The sequence below is a fragment of the Adiantum capillus-veneris genome, chromosome 5 (assembly GCF_014529385.1).
Source record: "Adiantum capillus-veneris isolate H3 chromosome 5, ASM1452938v2, whole genome shotgun sequence".
Taxonomy (NCBI): Eukaryota; Viridiplantae; Streptophyta; class Polypodiopsida; order Polypodiales; family Pteridaceae; genus Adiantum; species Adiantum capillus-veneris.
The window spans coordinates 114,002,324-114,015,651 of record NC_140935.1 but is presented as its reverse complement, the minus strand read 5'-3'; positions in this window follow the sequence as shown (position 1 = coordinate 114,015,651).

Here is a 13,328-nt window from a genome sequence, read left to right as displayed (position 1 = left end):
ACACTTATATTCAAATTCTTCCCAATACAATGCACAGAGTGGGGTATACAATCAAAAGATGCTTGTATTCAAATTCTTCCAAATCTTGGAGTTCCGTAAATACAAAAAGGTTTGATGCCTAATTACAAGCTACTCCTCATGCCGCAAACGGTGAGCAAGCTGCATATCCTTGGGCATAATGGTTACACGCTTTGCATGGATGGCACAAAGGTTAGAATCCTCAAATATGCTAGTTAAATATTGCTCTGCTGCCTCTTGGACTGCCTCTATGGCCACGGCGCCCATCCGAAACTGAGTGTTGTACAATTGCAAAACCTCCCTGCATAGCCTTGCAAAACGGGCCCTCCGAATCAAGAGCTCGGTGCTCTTTTGATAGTGTCGAATCTCCGCAAAAGCATGGATGAGATTTCGTACCTTCTGAGGTCGACGTGGAGGTGCATTTTTGGCACGAGTTGGGACAGCTTGCTTCCTCTTCTTGTAGACAATGCTCTTTCTCTTTTTTTTTCTGCACAGGCACTTCCAACACCTCATAATCTGATTCCATCCACTCTCCATCTGATTCGTGCTCTTCACTATTGACCGGATGTGATGGTGTAGGTCCACTCCCTTTAGGAAGTTTCTTACCCCCAATAGACATGTGAGCCTGATAAGTTTGTATTTGGACGCCAACCCATGGGGCATCTTCATCCGTTTGCGTCTCTTTGGAGCCTTCTGACGGTTGCTTTTGGCTGTTTGTTTCTTTGCCTTGGTCGCTCTCATCCTCCCTGTTGCCATCAGAATCGTTGGAGTCTGATGAATAGACAACAAGGCGATGCTTCCGTCTCTCTTTTGCTGCTGTAGAGGACTGGCCATGCTGATTTGAAGCTCCAGCTTCTTCTGTGTGGACTTCACCTTGAGCTTGTGAAGTTCCAGCTTCTGTTGCTGTACCTTTGAGTCGTTGGCCATCCGACCCCTCTAGATATGCAATCCTAGCCATTTGTTTTGTTCTTGCCATGGTAGCACCTAGTAGGGAAAATGACAAAATGAGCGCCTTCAACCTTTAAATAGATTTTTTTGAGATTTGGGCCCTTTCACACTATGCGGACAATTGAGTGAAACTCAAATAAACCAATTGAATTTAACAACTAAACCTGGATCATGCAGACGGCGGACGCGACGCCCAAACGCTGCCTTTTCGATACTTAGTTGCATGCCAAGCTTCATGGCCCAGGGACGCTCGTGAGCGTTTCCACTTCTCGGATGCTGCAGTACGGGAGGCATTGCGTAACTGCTTTGCTAACATCAACTCTCTTGCTTTCTCAATAGTACAAGTTCTCCCAAAGGTGTGCCTAAAAAACCAGTTAAACATCTCTTGGAGGTAGTTGGAGTGTGAACTACCACCACCATGCCGAGTATTCTTGAAGTAGACTCCTTTTGCTCGATAGTGGGACTTCTCCATGCCGTGTGTACTCCATATATCAAGCGAACCATAGCGGTCCATGAAGTATGCACCATGCGCATAGAGAATGTGCTAAAACAACCAAAAAGGAGATAAGCTAATAGAAAAGTTGCATTTTCAAACATTGCATATGTATTAAGTCCGTTAAAACAAACCATGTAGTGTGTAATTTTGCTTTCAGACCATCCGTCCTTAGCGGCCTTTGTGAATTCATAAAGCACCTTTTTGAATTCTTCTCGCTGCTCAACGGTGGTGCTTGAAATATATATTCATCAATTGCACAACCTTTTGAAAGGATGACCATACTAGCTTGCATTGGTTAGCAACCTCCACATTGGGATCTTTGTCCGTCGTGCATGAACACAAATTTGTCCACAACTCCCACCGCTTCTCACTTGCTAGATTGACACTTGCCTTGGATACCTGCATTGGAGACTTTGACATCTTCTTGAAAAATCGACGTGCCTTGGCTCCATTCATGGAAACCTTTTGTGCCACCTCATATGTCTTCTCCCTACAAGTCTCTGCTACAATGTTCACCCTTGAATGGACAGGGAAGTAAAGAATTTGCACCTTGTTTGCATCCAAGCATGCACTTTATGGTCTTTAGATCACCACCTAAATGCCATTCAACATCAAACTCCCCACGTCCTGGAACCATGAGCTTCTCACCGTTTATTTGAGCTTTAATGACCTCTGTGACCCATGGGATTCTACTAAAAATCCATGCAAGGACTTCATGTGTCTCTTTCGGAACTTCAATTGCACCAAGCCACCATATATCCTTCTCTGATTGCACACTAAAAGAGGGCTTTGTCGCTTCACTCAAACTGCAAGATTACTTGGCATAAGCTAGGGCTTCATTCATAAGCGTGATGCTCATTCTCTCCAACTTTCTCCCTTTAACAATTACACACTCATCCAACTTCAGCACGAACACAAGCTTGCCTTCAAGAACTGCCAACAATATAAAGCCTCAGAATGCATGTTATGACACATCATAGAGCATGTAGGCAACTCTAAACTAACCTGCATCACTCAAATTGTAGAAAACAGCCATGGACTGCTGCAATCGTATCAAGTCCACAAAGATATTGTTGAATTTGGTGTAAACAAACCCTTCGGTCCGCAACACACTGTTAGAAACAACACCGCTTCCCTTCCCGCGGCCCTTCCTTCCTTCTGATTTGCTACGGAGCGGCTGAAGAGGCATCGTGGCTTCAATATACAAGTAGTCCCCTAATCGGTGAACATCTTCATTTGACACCTTCTTGGCAATCGCCACTCTGTGAGGAAGTGGAAATAGGTTTTCCGTGACTCCTCGACTTCTTAATGCATCTTTTAACACTTGATGTATTGCTTGATAGACCTTGGTACTAATCCCAACAACATCACAAATATCCTAAACATCTAGATCGGTGACAATATTAGAAAAATCACTAAGAACTCTCTTAGTGATTGCGTCTTTCAAGTGTTTTGCCTCTGGAGCATCAAGCATCCCAATAAAATCCTCTTTGTTGAAACAAGAAAGAAGTAAAGTAGCCCTAGCTGACGCATTCTCGCCGCCGCACGTTTCTTGGACAAAGTTCCTATTGCCCAAAACAACAATGATAAGCGGTATTAGACTTAAACAACATGAGGGACAGAACATGTTACCTCATAGCTGTCACCCTTCGTTTTCTTGCACCTCCACGTGGTGCAAGAGTCTGAATTTCGGACAACTCTCATTTCCTCACCCTACCTCCCATGTCAGTACTCTTCATGTGTGAAAGAGTATCCTCAAGCTTTTTAATTACATTTTCCTTGGTTGTAATGGTGCTCTTTGCCTCCTGAAGCGCACTAGTAGTTGTTTGCATCTGATCTTGAAGATTGTGGAAACTCCCATTGAGCAACTGCCAATGACGTAAGTAGATCTCGGACCGCGCAATCTCGTGTTTGTTGAGTCTCTTGCAGTAGCCCAACAAACCAACGTATTGCAACAGTGATGGAATGTTTGTAAAAGACGGATGAACATTGAGAGAAGGATCCTTTGGATACAAGCATCTGTCTGTCCAGAGATCCACATTCTTCTCCCCTTGAGCGGGGCGTTCGTTGGCTGAAGGTAATGTACCCAAGCATGTTTTCTTTGTCGGAACATACTCTTGAGGTAGGCGTAGGAAAATCCCTGGAGACCTACCGCGTGAAGAGCTTGCTGGGACATTGCTCATGTCGTCAAGAGGCATTGTAGGATGGAGAGATGGAGCTTGAAGGATGGAGAGATAGAGCTTGTAGGATGAAGAGATGGAGCTTGAAGGATGGAGAGATGGGTGTGTAGGTGCAGCAGCAGGTGCAGGTGCAAGGGGGATGAGTGTAGGAGAGGAGCTTAGATTAGGAGGGAAAGTTTTCAATTTTGGGGGGAATTTCCTAAAAGTTTTGGAGGGAGTCAAAAAATGTTAAATTATGAGTAATTTAACTTTAAAATATTTTTTTTATTATGTGTATATGTTGGGGGTACTTTTTAGGGGGGAATAGAGTTTTTTTGAAAGTTTTTGAAAAAAGTCATTTTTTAAACCTCTTTGACCCACGGATTTGCTTAGGTGGCATGGGAGAGTTAAGAGGCCACTTACAAGTTGGCCAAAAAGCTAGAGAGAGAAGACCCCCTACCCCCCTACTTTTCAAATGGTTTATGTTAAGTATGGAGCCTGATTTACCCTTGTAATTTTCTGTGGTAAAAGCGCACATTTGTAAGGCCCCCATTATGAGGAGAAGCCATAGTGCGTGAAGGAAAATCACTCACCGGAAACCAAAATTTTCACGGACAAGAATCAGGGGCAACTTTAAAGGCCTCGAGACTTTTTTTCCGTCGGAATATTCTTTTTCGCCGGAATATTATGGCCAGACGGCGGCCGGAAAGTGGTCGGAAAACAACCGGTCGGTTGGCCGGTGGCCGGTAGTCAATGGCCGATGGCCGGTGGTCGGAAGTCAATGGCCGGTGGCCGGTGGTCGGAAGTCAATGGCCGGTGGCCGGTGGCCGAATTCAAAAGCGGACTTCTCTTCTCAAGGGCGGCCACACATGGGCGGATTGGAGGGTCCGATTTGGACTTATTCGCACAAGGGCGGCTACACATGGCTGTCTCTCATAAGAGAGGGCAGCCTTTTTGGCCTATAAAAGGAGGCCATTTCTACACACATTTCATAGTGTGAAGTTGATGCAACAAGGCGAGTGTGAGGTGGTGAGAGTGAAGCAAGGCGGGAGCTCCATTAAGGGTATAATCCCTTTGTAAAATACTTCTTGTTTTGAAGTACTAAAGCCATTGAGTGGCTGCTTTCCTGTGGACATAGCCCACATTGGGTGAACCACGTATATCGTGTGTACTCTCTCTCTCTCTCTCTCTCTCTACTCTATAATCTCTTGTGTGTGAAATCTATCTCTCTCCATTAAGTAATCTACTCAATTATCTATTTAGCTACGTCTTATTTCCTAACAACTGGTATCAGAGCAAGGTTTGCTCGTAGCTAAATTATCTCAAGGAAAGGATTCCTTGAATTGAGTGGGAGTTATGGCGGAGGAAGGGAAGCTCAAGATTGAGAAGTTCAACGGCAAAAACTACCAAGATTGGAAGATGCAGATTGAAGACTATCTCTACCAGAAGGACCTCTATTTGCCACTAGGCGGTCTTGCGAAAAGCCCGCAACTATGGCAGATGAAGCATGGATTGTCCTTGATCGAAAGGCACTGGGAACAATCCGGTTAAGCTTGGCGTCAACGGTGGCCTTCAATGTTTCGGAGATGAAGACCACGGAGGACTTGATGAAGTCACTTGACGACTTCTACGAGAAACCATCGGCATCCAATAAGGTATTTCTTATGAAGCGCTTGTTCAATCTAAAGATGGCAGAGAATGGTTCAGTTGCAGAACACCTAAATGACTTTAACACAAATATAAGTCAACTTCGATCAGTGAAAATCAATTTCGATGACAAAGTGCGATCTCTCCTTATACTATCATCTCTACCGGATAGTTGGGACAGCCTTGTGATGGCTGTAAGTAATTCTATCTCTGGCACAAATACTCTTAAGTTTGATGATGTTGTGGGTGTTCTCCTAAGCGAGGAAATGCGAAGGAGAAGCACAGAAGAATCATCAAGTGCTGCACTATCAGTGGAAACAAGAGGAAGGCCTAAGGAGAGGTTCAAAAACCAAAAGGGTTGTGATCGCTCAAAGCGGAGCAAGTCACGCACAAAGTCAGTTCTTGAATGTTGGAACTGCGGCAAGAAGGGCCACGTCAAGAAGGATTGCTGGTCCAAGAAGAAGAAGGAGACAGAGTCTCAAGACAACAAGCCAACATCGGAGGCCAATGTGGCAGGTAAAGTAGAGCAAGATGCTCTAATTCTCTCATTAGACAATGTGTCTAATTCCTGGATAGTAGATTCCGGGGCTTCATTCCATGCGACACCACAAAAGCAACATTTCCAAGACTACACCAAAGGTAATTTTGGGTATGTATACTTGGGAGATGATGAAGCTTGTGAGATTGTCGGCAAAGGTACAGTTTCTGTCAAAACTGCTAACGGAAATGAATGGAAGCTTAAAGATGTTAGGCATGTTCCTTCTCTTCGCAAAAATTTGATCTCTACAGGACAATTGGACGTCGATGAAGGTCACAACATTGCATTCGGAAACAAACGGTGGAAGATCTCAAAGGGATCTTTGGTGGTTTCCAAGGGTGAAAAAGTCGGTACACTTTACTTGTGTACTGTTAGCACGCAACCTTCAGCTTGTGCAGCAACTACACAAGTTGACAGTGCGGTGTGGCACTACCGACTTGGGCATATGAGTGCCAAAGGAATGCAAATCCTTCAAACAAAGAAGCTTCTACCAGGTTTGAAAGAAGTGGACTTAGAGTTCTGTGAAGATTTTGTTTATGGTAAACAAAAGAGGGTAAAATTTCAAAAATCAGGAAATGAAAGAAAAAATAAAAAACTTGAGTTGGTTGATTCTGATGTTTGGGGTCCTGCAAGTACACCATCACTTGGTGGCTCATTGTACTATGTAACATTCATAGACGATGCGACTAGAAAAACATGGGTTTATGTCATGAAGAATAAATCCGATGTATTTTCCATATTTCAAAGGTGGAAAGCCTTTGTGGAGAATGAAACAAGTACCAAGGTTAAATGCCTCAGATCCGACAATGGAGACGAATATTGCAACCAAGCTTTTGAAAGCTTTTGTGCTAGCAATGGCATTCGGAGGTAAAGGACAAACCCAAGGACACCTCAACAAAATGGGATTTCGGAAAGGATGAACAGGACAATCATGGAACGAGCACGAAGCATGCGGCTACATGCAGGCCTACCGCTTGAGCTTTGGGCGAAAGCTGTAAGTACGTCTGTGTACTTAATCAATCGGTCACCCTCAACGGCATCGGATGGGGGGGTTCCAGAAGAGGCATGGACAGGTAAACCGGTGAATTATGCATTTCTCAAAGTGTTTGGGTGTGAGGCTTTCATGCACATAGATAGAAGCCTAAGATCAAAGTTAGATGCAAAGTCCAAAAAGTGTTTCTTCATTGGCTATGGAGAAGGAGACTTTGGGTATCGCCTATGGAATCCTGAAGATGGTAAAATCTTAAGGAGTAGGGATGTAATTTTTAACGAACAAAATATGTACAAAGATTACTTGGAAAGAAAACAAACAAAAGAAACAGGTGATGAGTACATGAAGCTTGAGGACGGTGAAGACTCAAGGACTGCAAACGGTGACAATGTGCAACAACGTCAACCAAATGAGGAGCCTCAACCTATTCTCCGAAGATCTACAAGAGCAAGTAGACCTCCAGAAAGGTTTGTTCCTTCCTTCAACCATCTCTTGATCTCAAATTCTGGAGAGCCGGAATCATATGAAGAAGCTATGCAACATGAATCCAAAGAAGAATGGACGAAGAGCATGCAAGTGGAGATGGACTCACTACATCGCAACCAAACATGGGAGTTGGTTGAGTTGCCTAAAGGTAAGCGGGCACTTTAAAACAAATGGGTGTACAAGCTAAAGGAAGAAGAAGGTGGGAAGAAAAGGTACAAGTCTAGGCTTGTGGTAAAAGGTTTTTCTCAAAAGAAAGGTATTGAATTCAATGAAATATTTTCTCCTGTTGTAAAAATGAACTCAATAAGGCTTGTCTTAAGCCTTGTGGCTGCTCATGATCTAAATCTCGAGCAAATGGATGTAAATACGGCATTCCCTCACGGTGACTTAGAGGAGGAAATCTACATGATTCAACCAAAGGGGTATGAAGTAAAAGGTAAGGAGAAAATGGTTTGCAGATTAAAGAAGAGCTTGTATGGTTTAAAGCAAGTATCAAGACAATGGTACTTGAAGTTTGATCGATGGATGTTGGATCATGGATTCACAAGATGCAACTCGGATCACTGCGTCTACACGAAGAATTTGGGAGATGGGAAATTCATCATCCTAATGTTGTATGTTGATGACATGTTGATTGCAAGTGCTAACATGCAGGACATCAAAGACCTAAAAGAGGAGCTATCCAAATCTTTTTCAATGAAAGATTTAGGTGCTGCAAAGAGGATACTTGGTATGAAAATATCAAGGGACAGGACGAAGAAGACAATAAAGCTATCTCAAGAATATTACATCAAGAAGGTACTAGAAAGGTTTGCAATGAAAAATGCAAAACCAGTTTCTACACCTTTGGCTGGTCATTTTAAACTAACGAAGGATATGTGTCCAAAGACACAAGAGGAGATAGCCTATATGTCTAAAGTTCCATATGCTGCAGCGGTAGGTTCTCTAATGTATGCTATGGTCTGGACAAGGCCAGACATTGCACATGTAGTGGGAGTTGTGAGTAGGTTCATGGACAACCCAGGTAAAGAGCATTGGCAAGCTGTGAAGTGGATACTTAGGTATCTAAAAGAGACAACAACAAATTCTTTGTATTTTGGAGGAACTGATATTTTTCTAGAAGGGTATGCTGATGCAGATATGGCAGGTGACAAAGATACTCGAAGGAGCACTACTGGCTATGTGTTCACGGTTGGAGGCACAGCAATAAGCTGGGCTTCAAAGCTGCAGAAAGTGGTTTCACTTTCTACCACGGAAGCAGAGTATGTAGCAATGATGGAGGCAAGCAAAGAACTTCTGTGGCTTCACAGATTCTTAGAAGAGCTTGGATTCAAACAAGACAATTGTGTCTTGTACAGTGATAGCCAAAGCGCTATCCATCTTGCGAAGAACTCAGCCTTTCATTCAAGGACAAAGAACATTGAGGTGAGATATCACTTCATACGCACTCTTTTGGAAGAGGGAAAACTAAAGCTAGGAAAGGTGCATACAAGTGAAAATCCTGCAGACATGTTTACAAAGGTGGTCAACAAGGAGAAGTTGAGCTTTTGTTCATCTTCAATCGGCATTCAAGGATAAGAAGCCAGAATGGAAAGCAGTCACAGGTTTGGTTTGGAGATCAGTCTCCAAGTGGGAAATTGTTAAGTATGGAGCCTGATTTACCCTTGTAATTTTCTGTGGTAAAAGCGCACATTTGTAAGGCCCCCATTATGAGGAGAAGCCATCGTGCATGAAGGAAACTCACTCACCAGAAACCAAAATTTTCACGGACAAGAATCAGGGGCAACTTTAAAGGCCTCGGCGGCGGAGGCCCCCGAGAATTTTTTTTTTCGCCGGAATATTCTTTTTCACCGAAATATTATGGCTGGACGGCGGCCGGAAAGTGGTCGGAAAACAACCGGTCGGTTGGCCGGTGGCCGATAGTCAATGGCCGATGGCCGGTGGTCGGAAGTCAATGGCCGGTGGCCGGTGGTCGAAAGTCAATGGCCGGTGGCCGAATTCAAAAGCGGACTTCTCTTCTCAAGGGCGGCCACACATGGGCGGATTGGAGGGTCCGATTTGGACTTATTCGCACAAGGGCGGCTACACATGGCTGTCTCTCATAAGAGAGGGCAGCCCTTTTGGCCTATAAAAGGAGGCCATTTCTACACACATTTCATAGTGTGAAGTTGACGCAACAAGGTGAGTGAGGTGGTGAGAGTGAAGCAAGGCAGAAGCTCCATTAAGGGTATAATCCCTTTGTAAAATACTTCTTGTTTTGAAGTACTAAAGCCATTGAGTGGCTGCTTTCCCGTGGACGTAGCCCACATTGGGTGAACCACGTATATCGTGTGTACTCTCTCTCTCTCTCTCTACTCTATAATCTCTTGTGTGTGAAATCTATCTCTCTCCATTAAGTAATCTACTCAATTATCTATTTAGCTACGTCTTATTTCCTAACAGTTTACCCCCCCCTTCCCTACTTTTTAAATGGTTACCCCCCCCCCCCCCCCCCCCCCCCCCCCCCCCCCCCCCCCCCCCCCTTCCCCCTACCTTTTTAGGGATCAAAGGTGGAGGAGACCCTACCAAAATAGCCCCATTCAAAGCCTTTGTCCCCCTTAATCTTGGCAGGCTTCCTTTAAATTAGGGATTCTTACAAGGCCCATGGAGAGTCCATTTTTTTCCTAAGGGAATTAGTAGCACCCTGTGGCAGAGTGCACATCCTTACCAAACAAAGAGGAGTAAACATTGTAGTAAGATCCCTGCTCTCCAAAGCTAACTAGAATTGATCATATCTAGAATAAAGATTACCCGTGGAGTAAATAGATCTACATGCAAAGGCCTCAACAAATTCATCCACAGTTGGGCCAATACTGACATTGTGGATTGTTACCTTAATAAACGGCTGCATATCCTGAATGAACCTTAACGTACCTTTTTCTTCGGGATAGTGAACCATCGATTATAATATGGTGCACATGATGGCTCCAAAATTCCCATTTGCGTCTTCTCATTAAGAAAATCAATAAGCTTTGGCAGCTGAGATTTAGGAACAGGAATAAGACGTAAGCTCCATGACATGTGAGGAACAACGAATATAACCATAGGTGAAACAACACTTGGATCCATACATCCAATCTCACTTGGCTCAAAAGCAAAAGCTTTACCGTGTTTTTGAAGGATACTTTGAAAGTACTTGATTTCCTCTTCGTTGAGGAAACCATCTTCTCCAATCTTTAGCTGCTGCAACGTCTCCTTAGTGAATTTATTCCCAATGTTATTTGGATTTTTGAGGATAGGCTGTCGTGAATCCTCCTTTTTCAATCCATCACTCCCTTCTAGTAGTGGTGTAGCCACTGGTCTCACTTTCTTTGCAACAGTCTTGTACTTTGTCTCTCTACGTGCGCTTCAACTACTTTACCTAAATCATCTTCAATATGCATAAGTGATTCATATATGTCCAACTCTACATACATGACCTTAACTACTTCAATTCTGCTTTGTAACCTGTATTGCATGATCCCTCAACCTCTGACATAGTATCTACATAAGATACCTTTTCAAAGATCCCTGAAATCACATCATCTGATTCAAGCACATCACATCCCTGCAATTCACTTTGGATACTTGAAACATACTGCTTCTCCCACTTCAAAAAATCATTGAATTTTTTGTAAGATACTGAACCTTCAGATGTTAACCCCAAAAACATTGAAGAGAAAGCTTATCTTTGCGAGAACTTCTCCTCACTTGTACCACCATAGTCCCACTTTATAGTGGAACTCCGAGAAAGTCCTGTGCAAACCTGTGTTTGGTGGTGGATGATCACGTAAACTATCTTTGTTCCTGGCATGGTCAACACATACAATCAAGAATTGAACCGCTTTCTTACCATCTCGGCTTTGAACCCTGGCATAGGCCGAGCCATAATCTAGAACCTTGGTTTTCATCCACACAACCATAATGTAGGGTTGTTCCAAAATCAGTGGGTAGAAGGAATGCTCTTGTATAAAGAAATTTTGCTCATCACTCACGGACATCCCCTAAAATTACCTTAACATTTTCACATGCACCATAGAGGTTTCCTGGAAGCATGTTGACAGCTCGAATCCGCCAACCATGGTTTGCATCAATAGGCCATTTTCCCTTTTTGTGTAAGCTTTTTGGCATCAGATTTATCTCCGATCCATGATGTATTAGTGCTAAGACCGTTTCTTCAATGTTGCCAAGCTTTACAACAGTTTCAATTGTTGCCCTTTCCCAATGAGCCCTTGAAAAGTGACTCCTGGGTATAATTTCATTGTCTTCCCCATAATTAAAATAAACATGTCTTACCTCAGGTACAATTGGGTTTGAAACCACCACAGACCTCGACTCTTCTTCTTCAAGATCTGCCAAATATTCTTCATAATCATCCAGATTTGCTTCGATGTGCCAAACCATCTGGCTCTTAATTGATTCTAGCTCCTGCTCACTTGGTATCTGCCACTTCCTCTTGATAATATCAATGATCTCCTAGTGGAACTCGCGTTTGGCAATTCCCAGAATATCACCCAATGTGACTCCACTTTGCTATTCAAAATGCGCTCTTCAAAAACTTTCTTTAGATCTGTAGCTAATTCAATATAAGATTTAAGCTTATACGAGGGTCCCCTGGGCTTACCTTGCTTTTTGTCCTTGGGTGCCTCCTCCATAACCACTTTAGGAGCGGGCTTAGGAGCAGGACCTTCCTCTTTTTTGCTGCCAAATCTCGTTGCCCTTTTTGATGTTCATGCAAATTTTTCATCCCTTTTCCACTTTTCTTCCACCATAGCCTCATTATCTTGAGACTTAGCAATGAATGCGTATACTAGGAGGGAATCCAATGGATCAGTCCACCCTGTGGTTTCTCGAATAGAATTCCCTACTTGTCATAGCTTCCCATAAGTTATCTTACGTGCTTCTGCTGTCTTCAAAGCATAAGGCCACAATTGGCCCTTTGTACCTGCACCATCATCATCTCCCTTTTTGCAAACCTACAGCCCATATGTAGCTGCTTTCACAAGAGTAACATTATGCTATATTTCTTCAACTAGCTTTTTCATGCCGCCCCTACCAAAGTTCAAGCGGAGCTTCTCACTTGTTGCCCTGAGGTGAATCTTCTTGTCCTTCCAGAAAACCACATTCCTTTTATAAGCTTCATAAAACTCATTCCTTAACATATCTATGGTCTTCACTATCGTGCCACATACAATAATCCCAACCTTTGCGTGGAGGTTGCTGCCTAGGCTCAAAAGTAGACCCCTTTGCAACTAACCCTTTAAATTTTATAGCTTTGAATTCAAATTTAACTCTTGAATACCTTTCACCAGTTCGTCGAAAATTGACTCCTCCACTTTGGGTGTTGAGGATGATTTCTTCTTAGTTTCCTCTTCCACAACATCCATGACATCAGCCACAATCAGCTTATCAACTCTCATCTGTCGTTTCACGATCATATTTACCGCTTCAGTGAGTATCTTCCAATAAGATGTTAAGCCCAATTCATCTGTTGAATCCTCCAACAACTGCACTAGGCTCTTCTGCAGCTCTGGATCAATAGCCTAAATAAAAAGTTCAACCTTTGGATCCTTCATCGAACGTTTCTCTATCGAGGACAATTGGTTGATTTTATTTTCAAAATCCCATAACAACGCTCGTGCAGATAAATTTTTATTTTTCTTCTGCACCCACTTCATGAAACTCTGTCTGGTCACCCTTTGTGAATCCTTAAGAAAATATTCCTCCTGTAGTGCCTTCTTGAATTCCTGCCAATTTGGGCCTTGAGCCGCCTGAATCTCTTTAATTTGGCCCCTAAGCTCTCGCACAGGCAATTAAATGAAACCCTTCCACCGCATTTTGATAATTGGTTCCATTATCTTTCATTGTTTGTTCGTAGACATTGAAAAATTTGCTAATATCCCGGCCTTCAAATCACTGTAATTTATCTGTAACTGTCTGCCGAGCTTTATGAATCTGCTCTTGTAAATGATACTACTGTTGGGAAGCTTCTTGTTGTTGCATATACGCTGCAAATTGCTGCATCAT